The sequence below is a fragment of the Calonectris borealis genome, chromosome 3, assembly GCF_964195595.1.
Source record: "Calonectris borealis chromosome 3, bCalBor7.hap1.2, whole genome shotgun sequence".
In the NCBI taxonomy this organism is placed as follows: Eukaryota; Metazoa; Chordata; class Aves; order Procellariiformes; family Procellariidae; genus Calonectris; species Calonectris borealis.
In genome coordinates, this window is record NC_134314.1 from 129,172,003 (window position 1) to 129,185,902 (window position 13,900).

At 57.5% G+C, this 13,900-nt stretch overlaps 1 long non-coding RNA gene across 2 annotated transcripts; it reads left to right on the plus strand.

Moving 5' to 3' along the window:
- The first annotated feature begins 3,349 nt into the window (after positions 1–3,349).
- Positions 3,350–4,939, plus strand: LOC142081488 (uncharacterized). Of its 2 annotated transcripts, XR_012673351.1 has the most exons (3): positions 3,369–3,534; positions 4,193–4,431; positions 4,792–4,939. It is a non-coding gene; the product is annotated as an uncharacterized LOC142081488 (long non-coding RNA). The 2 variants fall into 2 exon arrangements; XR_012673350.1 differs by lacking the exon at positions 4,792–4,939 and having other exon boundaries at positions 3,350–3,534; positions 4,193–4,539.
- Positions 4,940–13,900: the final 8,961 nt, after the last annotated feature.

The following is a 13,900-nucleotide window of genomic DNA, read 5'->3' on the forward strand; positions in this document are numbered from 1 at the left end:
GCAGCTGTAACGAGCGGGAGCTGCGATTCGCTGCAGTGTCTGTTTGCCGGAGCATCCGTCGGCCAGACTGCACTCCCAGCACGGCTGAAGAGCAGCCAGGCGCAGGCAGGGCTGTCCCCGGCAAGGCGCTCCGAGCGGCAGGGAGGCGAGTTGTCCTTCTGCTAGCGGGGAGCCCGGGCTCTTCCCTCGGGGATTAAATCCACGCCACGCGTGGATCCGCTCTCTTTGCGTGGAGGGTCTCTCCCGGTCCCGTTCCCGAGGGCTGAAGCGAGGTCCCCCGGGGGGCAGGCGGCAGCACGAGGCGGCGGTGTCTCCCCGGTACCCGGCAAAGGGGAGCGAAACCGGCCGGCTGGAGCTCCCGGGGTGCACAGCCCGGCCCCGCACGGCAGAATCCTTCCCTGGGTTTTCGCCGTTGGCTGGGTGTGACAAACAGGTTCATTTTGTGCCTCCTCTTTTCCCAGCGTCACCTTCTGCGTCACGTGAAGAAAATCCTGCGTGGTTGACGCCGCTTGCTGCTCAGGTGATGGCACGTGTGGGGCCGGGGGAGCCGGGAGAAACATTGGCGCGTCCAAGGTCGCTGCAGGTGCTCCCTACGTAACTCGTAGTTACGAGTGTTTTCCTTTCAGGGAAAAGAATGAGCTTTCATCTGTGAAAAATTAAGAGCTGCCTGTGTCCTTCTTTAAGTTCAAGTGTTTCTCTTCTGTTTGTTCATACTGATTTTATGGGCAGGTTGGAAATAGCCTTTTATTTTTATAGGCATAACTCAATTTGTAGTACTACGTGGTGTCAGGAGAGTGAATTTTGGAGCACCCAGGTATCACTAGAAACGGAATGAATGAGACACGATGGAAACTGATATTTAAACTTGATTTTTACTTGATTTTTTTTTTCCGAGAGTGTTGATGGCACGTTGTCCTGTGGCTCAATCCACGTTCTGTTCAGTGGAGTCTTCAGTCTAGGACTTTTAAGGAAAAAAGTTGGTCCTTCCGAAAAAGGGCTAGTCGTTCATAGGCTCGAGGCATAGACTTGGAGAGCCGCTTAAGTACGTGATCAGAATTAAAGCCAAATGTCGCTTCGTGTTGCTGCTGTTGGCCTTCACTTTCGTTAATTTCCCCGCTGCTCCGTCATGGTTGGGAGCTCTGAATCATCATTTTTTTCACTCCCTAACGCATTTTTCTCCCCAAGGAGAGGCTACGTTTAAAAGTTACTTAGTTTCCTCGCAAATGCATCGGTCAATAAAACGGAGTTATGATTATTAAAACCACACAAATGACACCGGTCTTACAGATCTGGACTATTTCTGAACACGTGTTCATCGCGTGCAGATGTCATCGGGATACGGATCACCTGCATTTCATGCTCTGACGAGACAATCTGCTGAGACAGGGACAAGCTCCAAAAGAAAAAAAAGGTACAACGTCAAGGTTTTGTTTTGTTGTTGGTTTTTGTGGGCTTTTTGTGTTTGTGTTATTTTTTGGTTTGTGTTTTGTGTTTTTTTTTTTTTTTTAAAAAGAGTGCGATGTTGACTGGTGGCAGCCTGCAGAGCTCTCTTGCTGCCTGACCTCTCCTTTTCTTCTCTGTCACTCCTCTTTCGTGGCTGTAATTTTCACTCGGGTAGTTTTAGAAGAGCGATTTAGTTCCTCGCCTGTGTAAATGTGCTGGTAATACCTGGAAGGTAAATGCTTGAACCGGTAGCGAATAACTTGGCTACAAGTAGAATTTCTGAAGGAAGAACAACAACAGCAGGAAGCAAGTAGCGAGTTACCCCAAATTTGTGTGTGTCAAACACATCAAAGTTTTATTGCCAAACATTGTTTGGCAATGTGTTCCAAATGGCTCGTTTTGGTAAACTTAAATTTTCAGGAAGTTCAGGGTTGTGTGTGGAAAAACGTGCCCCTCTGTCTAGGTGTCCTGCTACGTAAATAGCATCAGTCAGTAGCACATCCAGCGGCAGGGCTGCTGTTCCCTGCTCTCGATATTGCCGTAGTAGTGTTGTGATGTTTCGACCTAAGAGGCGGGTTTAGGAATGGAAGGAGAATGCCTGCGTCCTGCAAGGGCTACGAATGCCGACCCTTTTCTCTGCCTGCTGCTTTCCTGTGCGTGAGATGAAACTGTTTTTTTTTTTTTCCCTTGTTCCCGGTAGAAATATTTCTGAAGCTGTCGCTGCTGTGGGTTTGCAACGTGCGTTACTGCGTTTTTGTAGAGTTCTAGTTACGGATCGTTTCTGCCGCGGCAAAGTGTCAAGATACGGTTTTCAGTTTAAAGCTTCAGAAGCTGCATTCGCTGAAATCGGCGTAGGTGAAGCTGGTTGTTGTGGTTTAACCCGGCAGGCAGCTAAACACCACGCAGCTGCTCGCTCGCTCCCCCTGCCCCCAAAGTGGGGTGGGGGAGAGAATCGGAAAAAAAAGTGAAGTTCGTGGGGTGAGGTAAAGACAGTTTAATGGGACAGAACAGGAAGGGGAAACAATCGTAACGATAAAAGAATATACAAAATAAGCGGCGCACAATGCGATTGCTCACCGCCCGCCGACTGATGCCCAGCCGGTCCCCGAGCGGCAGTCGCCGCCGCCCGGCCAACTCCCCCAGCTTATGTACTGAGCGTGACGTCATATGGTACGGACTGTCCCTTTGGCCGGTTTGGGTCATCTGTCCTGGCTAAGGTCCCTCCCAGCTTCTCGCTGGCAGGGCATGAGAAGCTGAAAAGTCCCCGACTAGCGTAAGCGCTACTTAGCCACAACTAAAACATCAGCGTGTTACCCACGTTTTTCTCGTCCTAAATCTAAAACACAGCGCTATACCAGTTACCAGGAAGAGAATTAACTCTATCCCAGCCGAAACCAGGACGCTGGTCTTGCGCATGATCCCGCTGTGCTCGCAGGGGTGCTCAGTGGCTCCTCATCAAAACAGCGAGGTGCGTGTGGACGTCCGTAGGGTTGCGCTCGGGGTCTGGGGGCGTTATGTATTTTTGCTGTTGGAAGACGGAATAGAGCGTGTGCCTGTTAAATCTAACGATGGTCGAAGGTTGGGAGGGACCCTGAGCAGGTTTGGTGGCACAACTGCAGTTTTCAAAGATCTCGACCGTTTGGAGAAACGGCCTGGAAAAAAGGATTCCTCTTTTGCAGCGAGTTCGCGAGGACAGACGGGTTGCCGTACTCTTTAACAAAAATACTCAACTTGGGACGTATCGGGTGAGGAAATCGCGGCTCTACTTAGGCTTGAGAAAACGTACGTAGGTGTCTGTGCCTGTCACCTGCGCGTCTCTAGGCAAGTGAGTTCTAGCGAAACTAAAGCTGCCGATGAGCCAAAAGAAAAGGCACGGTTGTCTAAAACATGCATAAGCTCTAGTGGCCTGTCTCAACAACTGCACCAAAGATGATGCAAAATACTTTCTCCTCCACTCAGTTGTAGTCTTCACAGAAAAGGAAGCTTTGTGCTAAACTTTTTTTTTTTTTTGCCTTTCCTCTCAGCAGAATGTCAACTGCCGTGAAAGTACGAGACGGATGGAAAGGATCCATAGTGGTCTGCAAGTACAAGGTATGCCTGTGATGTGTGTCTGCATTTTTCCTAAGGTGCTTGTAGCACGGACTTTACAGTCAACACGAAGAATGTGGCAGCTCTCCTTCTCTCTGATTTTTTAACATGAAATATTTTAACACAAATACTAAAAATAAAGGTCTGTTCTGGAGCGTGGTACGCCTATTCAAGGCTTGCTTTCCTTCGTCTGTTTTCTCTTCCTGAAAGCAGAGTCTTCTGTTTCTGTGTGCTTGCTATTAAAGGGTGCTGTGAAAATAATGTTGGACTAGAAGAGGAAAGGAACCGTTTGTAAGAGTTGGGATGTTCGGGAGAAACAGGCTTTGTTTTCACGATAAAAGCTTAATGCTTTTTCAGTCAGTCAGTGTTTAAAATACCTTGCAGGAGCACTGGAAAACCTTACTGAGATACTGGCATCTGTGCTAAAAGCAATCAAGGTCAAAGAAGAGGCGTGGACAACACGGGACAAATCGGCGTCGCTTCGGTGTGTTTTCCAGGCTTTCCCGAGAAGCGGTAGCAGCCTCGTAACTAGCGACAGAGAGTCCTGATGTGTTTTCGGTGAGTTACTGATTCTCTAATGTCCTTTTTCCTAACCTGCAGCGCGTAATTTTGACTTCGGTTGGAAAGAGATTTTCCAGAATGGAAATCTTTCTCGTTCAAGGAGTTGCCTTTTACGAACTTCCCATCAGAATGGATCTTCAGAGATGACGTGCTCGGCAGTAGAAGTCATCCGCAAGGAGACTTTTCACTCTCTCTGGAAAAAAAAAAAAAAGGGGTAGGTCGATTTCCTTGCACAGACCCAAGCGCAGCACGTCTTCCGATAGTCGACGTACGGCTGATCTTTGGTTCTCGGGTGTAACGGTCGAGAGATCGTAAAGACGCGTTCCTCCGCACGCTTGGGTACAGCCAACAGCGTTAGCAAACCTGCCAGTCCTTTTTGGTAGCCTGATGTATTGCAGCACCGGGGATTTGATATTCCCCACCGCCTGCCCCCCCCCCCCCCCCCCCCCCCCCCCCCCAAAAAAGTAAAACCGTATGGGAGATCTCTTATCTCACTGATTTTTCTATCATAAATGAAATTTTAAAAAGAAAGTTAAAATTGTCTAATTTCCAAACTGACTTGCGTTGTTTAAACTGCAGCTGCCAAATAGCTGTAGTGTATAATTTATTAGGTGTGCTTAAGCAGTTGGGTAGTTGCTCTAAACGTTTAAAAAGAGAGGCAACTGAACGTTAGGGGCTTTTTTCCTGATCTTTTGGCAGAGTGCTCTGAAGCACTTTATTTCTGTCTCGCTTTCGACGGCGCGTTTCCCCGGCAGTTCGGTAGCATCGGTCTCGGCGCAGCTGGCCAGGCGTCCCTCCTAGTCATGTCACACACGCAAAACCCCTGGTCAAACGATAGCTGTGTAGCTTGGAGGTAGATAATTTAACGGTATGAATTCACAGCTACGCAATTTCAATGAACGCAAAAGGAAAATCAAATATTTTTATAGTACGAGTCTTCTCATTGTACGTATGTAAGCGTGCGCACGCCTTTTTAGCATAAAATGAATTGCTGAGATTTGTTCTTTCTTTTTCATTTTACTCTTCAAAGTTTTACGCTTCACTTTCAGCTTTATCGGCCAAGCGAGCGAGATGCGCAGCAGCAGCAGCAGCAGCGCAAGGGCTGGAGCTGCGGCGGTGGATCCGTGAGCGTAGATGCTGATTACGGCGCGCCCTTGTCCTGCAGCCTCACGGGGTTATCTCCCTGCAGCGGTGCTGTAAGGAAGGGACGAGGCATTTTCCGACACCAGCGAGAGCGTTTACTTCTCTGCGAAGAACGTGTTCAGAATTGTGTCAATTAGTCTTCACGCTGATTTTAAGCGTTCGAATCGCTCGAGCTTTTAAAGGCGGCGTTGTATTTCGAGCTGACCCGTTTGCCTGGCACCCTCCTTTAGCTCGACTGCTACCCTCTCCCTTGCCCTGACCGAATTCCTCTGCTGCCTTCGGTGCTGTTTTTTTAACGTGCTGAAATATCCGTTGGGATTTTTGTTTTTCAGATGCCTCGCTGTGAGCGTCCCGTGGTGCTCAGGAGAGACCCCCGGCCCAGGTTTGCCTGCCGGTCGTTGGGCGTGCTGAGGGTGAGGGGCCGGCTGGCAGCCTGCGGGACGGGGGCTGGGGGGGGCTGCAAGCGTTTGGGGGGGCCGCCCCTCCTTTATCTTTCTAGCAGAGCCCCCCTTTTTGGCGGGGGTGCGTGCGTACATACGTAAACGGCATTATTAAAGTAACGAGCTGCCGGTTGGGGCCGTTTCCCTCGTTTTGTGTCTTTTTGGGGGGGTGAATAAAAAGGGGGGGTTGGGGGGCCTGGAGGGGTGATGATGTCATTTGGGGCACCCCAGCATCACCACGGGGGTGATGATGCCGTGGAGGAGCAGGTGAGTGGGGAATGGGGGGTCATGGGGGTCCGTGTCCCCCCCCCCCCCCAAAGGGGGTCACAGCCCAAATTGCCTGAAAATTCATGGGGGGGGGTTCAAAAATTTTTAAAAACTGTAAATATATCTGTGAGGCCTCGAAATAGAAAAAAATCTCTCCTTGTTACGTATATTGAAAAATAATATTAATTTATACGTACAAAAGGATTTCAAAATAAGGACCTATATCTGCCCTATTTTATAAAGGATTTTAGAGTATAAAAAAATTCGAAAGATGTATATAGGGTTTTAAGATACAAAAATAACTCACGTCTGTATAAATTAAAAAATAACGAACTTCCAAATGCAAAAAGGATGATACATTTTATACATGAAGGAATTTAAAATAGAAAAAGGTCTGAATAGATACCGCTATCTACACTTACTACGTGTTACATAGAGAGTCTACATAGACATTATATGTAATCTAAGAGATTATGTACAAGTGTAAATAGACATCTAAGTCTAAAACCTAAGTCTATAAAGATATAGGTGTAAATATATGTAAGTGTAAATAGAGAAGTCTATAAAGACATTTAAGTGTTCAAAATATGTAAGTCAACAGATCCATAGTCTGAGCAGGTATTATATATAAGAAGTGGGAAATAGGGGGGTATAAGTGAAACATAAATATATTCACTAAATATATAGAGAGAGATATGTGTAAATACATTAAGTGTAAATGTCTCTGATAATAAGGTTTTTAAAATGCAAAGAAACCCTGTTTACAGAAAGGATTTTAAAACTCGACACAACCCCCCCCCCGCCCCGAAACACCTCTCTATTGAAGATATAAAAGCGCTTTCAAAAGCTGCCTCTTCCCTGTTCTCCTTTTCCGCCTGTTCCCATCCTGATTGGGGGCCAGTTCCCCCAACAGGGACTTTCCCCTGCAGGGCTGCGCACGCAGAGCGGGACCTGCCGCCATGGCCTAAAAATACCACAAAACCCCTAATTCGGGGCCTGCAAGGGGTGGGGAAAAAAAAGCCCGCAATTTTGGGGGAAAAATACCCAACTTGGAGCTCCCGGGAAAGCCAAATCCGCCTGGATTTGGGCAACCGGAAAGCAAAAAAAACCCCATTTTCACGCACAAAACGAAAAAGCAAAAACCACCAATTTTTGTTGTGAAAAAGCGTTGAAAAACCTCCAAATGGTGGAATGTTTTGGAAAAGGAAAAAACCCCAATTTTGATATTATGGAAAAGCAAAAAACCCCCCGATTTGGGGAAGATTTGGGGTGAAACACCAGCCACTTGAGGGGCATCGCTCGTGGTTATCCAGCGAGGGTCAGTCATCGGGAACGGATTATCTGTTGCGGGTCATCCCAGGCGAGTTTTCTGCTGTGGGTGGTCCCGGGTGGACCCCCTGGCGTAGGTCACCCCCACGCATGTCCCCCCCCGCCCCTCCCGGTGTCCGCCCCGCCTTTCCCGTGCGAGGTTTTCCCCGTGACGCGCCCCCCGTATCCCCTGCCCTCCTACCTCGTGCCCGCACTGCCCTCCTCTCTCCTCTCCCTCCTCCCACCCCCCGTGTTCCGCACTGCCTCCCCGTAACCCCTCTGCCCCGGACCCCTGGGGTGCTGCCTGCCCCGCCAACCTGCCCGTTGCCCCCCGCCCAAACTCTGGCACCCCCCTCCCGCTCCCCCGCACCCCACTCCCACCCCGCTCTCCCTCCTCCTGCGTTTTGGGTTTGTGCTGCAAACGGCGTCGGTGACGCGGGGCTGCGTGAGTTCCCGCTGCGCAGCGCTTGCACGGCGCCGGGGGCTGTGCTGCTCCTCGCCCCGCCCTGCCGGCGAGCGGGCTGGGGGTGCGCGAGGGCCTGGGAGGGGGCACCGCTGGGAGAGCTGACCCCGGCGGACCCAGGGGATGTTCCAGACCCTGTGACGTCAGGAAATAAAACTCGGGGGGCGGTTGGCGGGGGGGCCGCTGCTGGGCTGCGGCTGGCTGGGCATCCGTCGGTTGGCGGTGAGCCGTTGTTTTCATTTGTACCGCTTGTCTGTCTGGGGTTTTTCTCTCTGTTGTTTGGGGTTTTTTTCCCCCCTTTTCCTTACAAGTGGAGTTTTTTCACTTTTGCCCTTCCAATTCTCTCCCCCCTCCCACTGAGGGGGGAGCGAGTGAGCGGTTGTGTGGTGCTGAGTTGCCAGCTGGGATTCAACCACGGCACAAGGTGAGTTGCAAGCCCTGCTGGCTAAACGCTTTAGGCTCTCCGTGTTATTCCTGCCATCTTGCCCTCCTTGTTCTTTCCTGCTGCTTTCAAGTGCCTTGTGCTCCAGCAGCAGGCTGGGAAGGAGGGTTGTGGCAGGAGCTGCAGCACCCTGTGACTCCTTCTCAGGCTGCTAGCTTCGCCCTTTGTATGGGCTGCCGAGGTCGTCGGCTCCGCAGGGGCCACAGGCAGCCCGCAGAGCTTGAGGCCAAGCCATTCCTTTCCCCTCTGCGCAGCCGCGGTTCTGCCGCTGCTACAGGCAGCCGCTTGCTCGAGGGCGAGGGGCTGGGATGACGACAGGCTGCTGCACGCTTCAGTCGAACTGAGACGCCGTTCTCTGAGGAGCCGGTGCAAGGAGAGCTCAGGTCCGTTCTGTACTGCCGATGGCTCTTCACAAGGGAAGCGTGCTCTGGTGTTAGCAGAAAAAGGTGTCGGTCACAGGCAGCCGCCTATCACTGCGCACAGCTCAGCTATTTGGCAGGGGTCTTGCTTGTTCAAGTAGAGGCGTATTCCTCGCCTTGCAGTCTCGATGGCAAAACAATCGGGGGTTCAAGCTACAAAAGCACAGAGCAAGGATGGAACCTGCCGGGCTCTATGGTCAACTGCTGAGGACGCCTAATACACCAGCAGGCCTCTTGGCTTTCCCTGCCTCATTTCTAATTCCTTTGCACGCTGGAGGGCAGGGTGGTAAGTGACGTCGTGCAGTGTCTCTCCTCCAAGTGGCAAGCCCTGCGCGTGTGCAGGGTGAGGAGAGCAGAGTGCTGATAGCACGGAGGCGAGGAAAGGTGCAAACACCGCAACACAGCCCCAGGACCACCAGCGTATCGCTCGTTGTTTGCAGGTCAGCCACTGGCACCGGGTCTGCTCAGAAGCGCGGTTTCCTGATGGACATAGCTGCCCCTCCCCTGCTCTCAGGGTGTCACCCGTGTGGCCTTATTTTTTTTAAATCTCTCTCCAGCATCTGTTGAGTCGCCGCTGTCACTCCCACAACCCCGATGCCACCTGCAGACCGAGACAGCGATCCCTGGGGCTTCCTCCGGGTTAGAAAGAAACCTGTTCCACAGGTTCCCCGTGCTGCTTCTCCTCCCCGGGTAATGGGCTGGGGGGCACGGGCAGAAACCACCACGGGACTTGTAAAGCGGCCAAAGGGAAAGGACTGAAATGCTGGAGCCACCGGGTGCTTTTTGGTACAGAGGCGATGAAGATTAGTGCCCGGGCCGCGAGTGGGAAAAGGGCAGGGAAATCTAAGCCCAGTACCGCCAGTAAGCAGTTACCGTCTTTCGATGGTACGAACTGGGCGGAGAGAAGGGGAAAGGGCCGGTGAGGCGACGGTGGCACCCGGCGGGCGGAATTGGGTACTGCAGCTCTTGAGCCGCGCATGCGCGGTGGGGCGCTCTCCTCTGCTCGCTGCTGCCACCGAGCGACCAAAGCTGGGTACTGCAGCTCTTGAGCCGCGCATGCGCGGTGGCGCGCTTTTCTTTGCTCGCTGCTGCCACCCTGTGACCAAAACTGGGTACTGCAGCTCTTGAGCCGCGCATGCGCAGTGGCGCGCCTTTCTTTGCTCGCTGCTGCCACCGAGCGACCAGAATTCGGTATTGCAGCTCTTCAGCTGCGCATGCGCGGTGGCGCGCTCTCCTTTGCTCGCTGCTGCCACCGAGCGACCAGAATTCGGTACTGCAGCTCTTGAGCCGCGCATGCGCGGTGGCGCGCCTTTCTTTGCTCGCTGCTGCCACCGAGCGACCAGAATTCGGTACTGCAGTGCTTCAGCCGCGCATGCGCAGTGGCGCGCTCTCCTTTGTTCGCTGCTGCCACCGAGCGACCAAAACTGGGTACTGCAGCTCTTGAGCCGCGCATGCGCGGTGGCGCCCCCTTTCTCCGCGCTGCCGTCCGCCGGTAACGGCAATGCCGTACTGTGGTGCCTGCGGGGTGATGCCGCCGCGTTCGTTGGTTCGTTCCGGTAAGGAAACGCCGCTGCCGCCCCACGTGCGCGGTGCCGGCGGGCGCTGGGCCTGCAAAGCGCGGACCTGCAGCGCCGGTGCCGCCCCCGTGCACGCGCCGCCCGGCGGCTGCTCGCTGCTGCCGCCCCGTGGCCGAATCGCGGTACTGCAGCGCCGGCACCGCTCAGGTGCGCAGCAGCGCCGCCGCCCCCGCCGCCTTCGCTGCTGCCGCCCCGAAGCCGAAGCGTGGTCCTGCAGCCCGGCGTTCGCGCGCCGGCTCTGGCCCCTCCATGCGCCGTCCCCATCCCGGTGCCTCCCTCATCCCGGTGCATTCGTCATCCCGGGCGGCAATGGTTAGGGTGCCCCCCCCCCGCATGCCAGCACCCCCAAGAGTATCGGCGTGTCCCGGTGCTGTGCCCATCCCTGGGGCAGCTCCCCGTCCCCTGTCCCTGCGGCTGGTCGTTGGGCTCTGTGTTCCCCCAATAAACCACGGGGACGGAGGGGACCCCTGGGGACAGGGGGTGGGGACCCCCAGAGAGTAGGCTGTGCTGCCGTCGCTCCTCGGTGCTGGCCCTGCTTGTCCCCTGTCCCCCCAGCGGTGATGAACTCCGGGCCACTGGCGGGGACCCTCACTGTCACCTTCCCCCCATGCCGGTTGCCACCAGCGACAGGGACAGCGACGCACCCCCGGGGGTGTTTGGGGTCCCCAGGGTGGGAGCGGAGCTGCAGGATGCCGGGTCCCCCCTGCCCGAGCCCTGCAGACCCAGGTGGAGCGCAGGCAACCCCGGCCCTGTCCCCAGCCCTGTCTCCGCGTGGCCGTGGGTCGGTGCTGCCATTGCGTGGCCAGCGGCTGGGAGGACACAGCTCCCGCCGGCTGGGGCCAGAGGAACCCGGCAGCCTGGGGACCCCCGGGAAGGGCCGGCTGTCATGGGGACTCGGCGCCCAGGGCACCCCAGAGACCCTACAACAGGGTGCAGCATGAACTATTTTATTACCTGTGCAGTATCCATGAGTGAGTCCCCATCGTTCCCATCCTGGTCCCCCAGTGGGTCGGGGTCCCAGCTGCCCCTGGGGGTGGCTGCAGGTGTCGGGGGTGGGATCCCTTCTCCCCGCGGTGCCCCCCACCTCCCCAGGGTCATCCCTCCCAGTCTCAACTCCCCACATGGTGTCCTCAATCTCCCGAGAAACACCTCTGTCCCCCAATGTCCCCCTACCTACCCCACTCCCAGGGTCCCTCCCGGACCCCAGGATTCCCCCCCTGCCCCATCCTGAGGCCGCCCCCCCCCCCATCCCCATGGTCATGAGACACACACACGCACACCCCCTCCAGCACTGGGGAGACACTGGGAAGAGCCGGCACTGCCATCTCGGGGACCTGCTAGCCCTCATCCTCCCTAAAGTCTTGCACCATGCTCTGCTCCTTGGGGGGAGTGCCCACAGTCAGGGGGGTGGGGGCTCCCCTCCTCCCCAGGGAACCCCCCCAACCTGTCCAGGGCACCCTCTGCCACCTCCCCAGGGTCCAATCACCGTAACAGGGTCTGACCCTGGGATCCCGCTGGTTAACGTCAGGTGCAAGAGAAGGTTCCTCATTACTCCTTGATTAGTTCTTAGGTGCCAGCTCGAGCTGGGTGCCTCCAGAGAGGGACCCCTACCCCGGATCACCCTCCTTGCACACCTGCACCCGTTGCAGGAGGGTCCACGCGCACCATGGGAGCCATGTGGGAACCAGAGGCGGCCTCGAGGCTGCTCAGCAGCAGTCAAAACACCCCAGTGGTTTCAGGCACCGGCTGTTTTGCTCCCGAACCCAAGGGTACTGCCGAGAAAAATAACCACCACTGTAACACGAGGGTCCTGCACAATCCCCACCATCGCACAAGGGTCCCCGTGCACCTGCCCGCCATTGCACGAGGGTCCCCTGCACACCAACCAATTGCATAAGGGTCTTCCTGCACTGCCCCCCCCATTGCATGGGCGTCTCCACACACCGACCCCCCGCTGCGCAAAGGTCCCTGCACAATCCCCACCGTTGCAGGGAGGTCCCTGCGCAGGCACCCGCCGTGCACAAGGCGCCGTGCGCATGCGCACTTCCGGGGCGGGGACTACAACTCCCGGCGTGCCCCCCGCGGGCGGCCCGGAGGAGCCGCGCGCTGATTGGCTGCGGAGGATATTTCAACGGGGCGCGCGGCGGGCTCTGCACCCAGGCGGCGGCGGCGGCGGCGGCGGCGGCGGCGGCGGCGGCGGCGGCGGCGGCGGCGGCGGCGGCGGCGGCGGCAGTCTGAGGTGCCGCGGGCACGGCGGGCTGGCGGGAGGCTGGGGACCCCCCGGGGGACTGAGGAGGGGGGCTGTGCGTCTCGGGGGGACCGGGGAGGGGGGCCGGGGGGGGCTGTGCGTCCCGGAGGGGGCCGGGGAGGGGGGCCGGGGGGGGGGCTGTGCGTCCCGGAGGGGGCCGGGGGGGGGGCTCTGCGTCCCGGAGGGGGCCGGGGAGGGGGGCTGGGGGGGGCTGTGCGTCCCGGAGGGGGCCGGGGAGGGGCTGTGCGTCCCGGGGGGGCCGGGGAGGGGGGCTGGGGGGGGCTGTGCGTCCCGGAGGGGGGCTGGGGGGGGGCTGTGCGTCCCGGGGGGGCCGGGGAGGGGGGCTGGGGGGGGCTGTGCGTCCCGGAGGGGGCCGGGGAGGGGGGGCTGTTCGTCCTAGGGGGGCTGGGGAGTGGGGCTGGGGGCGGGGGCTGCAGTCCCCCAAGGAGCTGGGGAGTGGGGCTGTGGGTCCTGGCGGGGCTTGAGAGTGGGGCTTGGGGCTCCCACGGGGCTGGAAAATGGTGTGGTCGGGTGCTGTGAGCACCGGGGGTCCTGGGGCTGGGAGGCGCTTGCAAACACCGGGGAGGGGCTGCGAGCATGGGGGGGCACAAGGGTTGCACCAGGGTCGGTGCACGATCACCTCCATTGTACGGGTGTCGATGTACAGCCAGCCGGGCTGCACGAGGCGCCGTGCGCATGCGCGGTCCCGGGGCGGGGACTACAACTCCTGGCGTGCCCCGCGCGGGCGGTCCGGTGGAGCCGCGCGCTGATTGGCTGCGGAGGGTATTTCAACGGGGCGCGCGGCGGGCTCTGCACCGAGGCGGCGGCGCAGCGTGAGTGTGAGGGGCCGCGGGCCCGGGGAGCCGAGGAGTGGGGCTGTGGCGGGGGGGCGGGGCGGTCCTGCAGGCTCCGGGGACGGGGGCTGGGGGGGCTCCAGGCGGGGGAGGGGCTGTGAGCATCTGGGGAGTGGGGCTGGGGGGCGGGGCTGTGTGCCCTAGGGGGGCCGCGCAGTGGGGCCGGGGCGGGGGGGCGGGGTGGGCGCTGTGTGCAAACAGACCCTCCCTGCGAGTCCCCACTGTCGCCCCGTGGGGCCGGGCACCCCCCAGCCCTCCCTGCAGGCAGACGGGCAGCCTGTAGGCAATGGAGGCCGCCCGCCCCAGCGAGGTGCTCGAGCCTGGGGGCTTCACGGGCCGAGTCGAGGGAGGAGCTGCTGGAGAGAGGGCTTAGAAACGGCCTTCTGCCCCCGAAACTGCTGGAGCATTTGAAGGGGAGGGACAGGTCCACCCCAGGGCCCCAAGGGGAAGCCCTCGGAGCAGGGACTTGGGGTCGTTCTAGGAGCAAAAGCTGGTCCCAGCCAGCTCGCCTCTGCTCCCCCGGCACCGGGATCGGACCTTTCAGCCCCGTTTCTGCCCGAAGCATCACACAAGCGCTTGCCCTCCCCGGGGGCATCTTTGGGCCTTGAGAACAGGCGCAGCAGCTGGGTTTTTGGGCTCAGAAATGG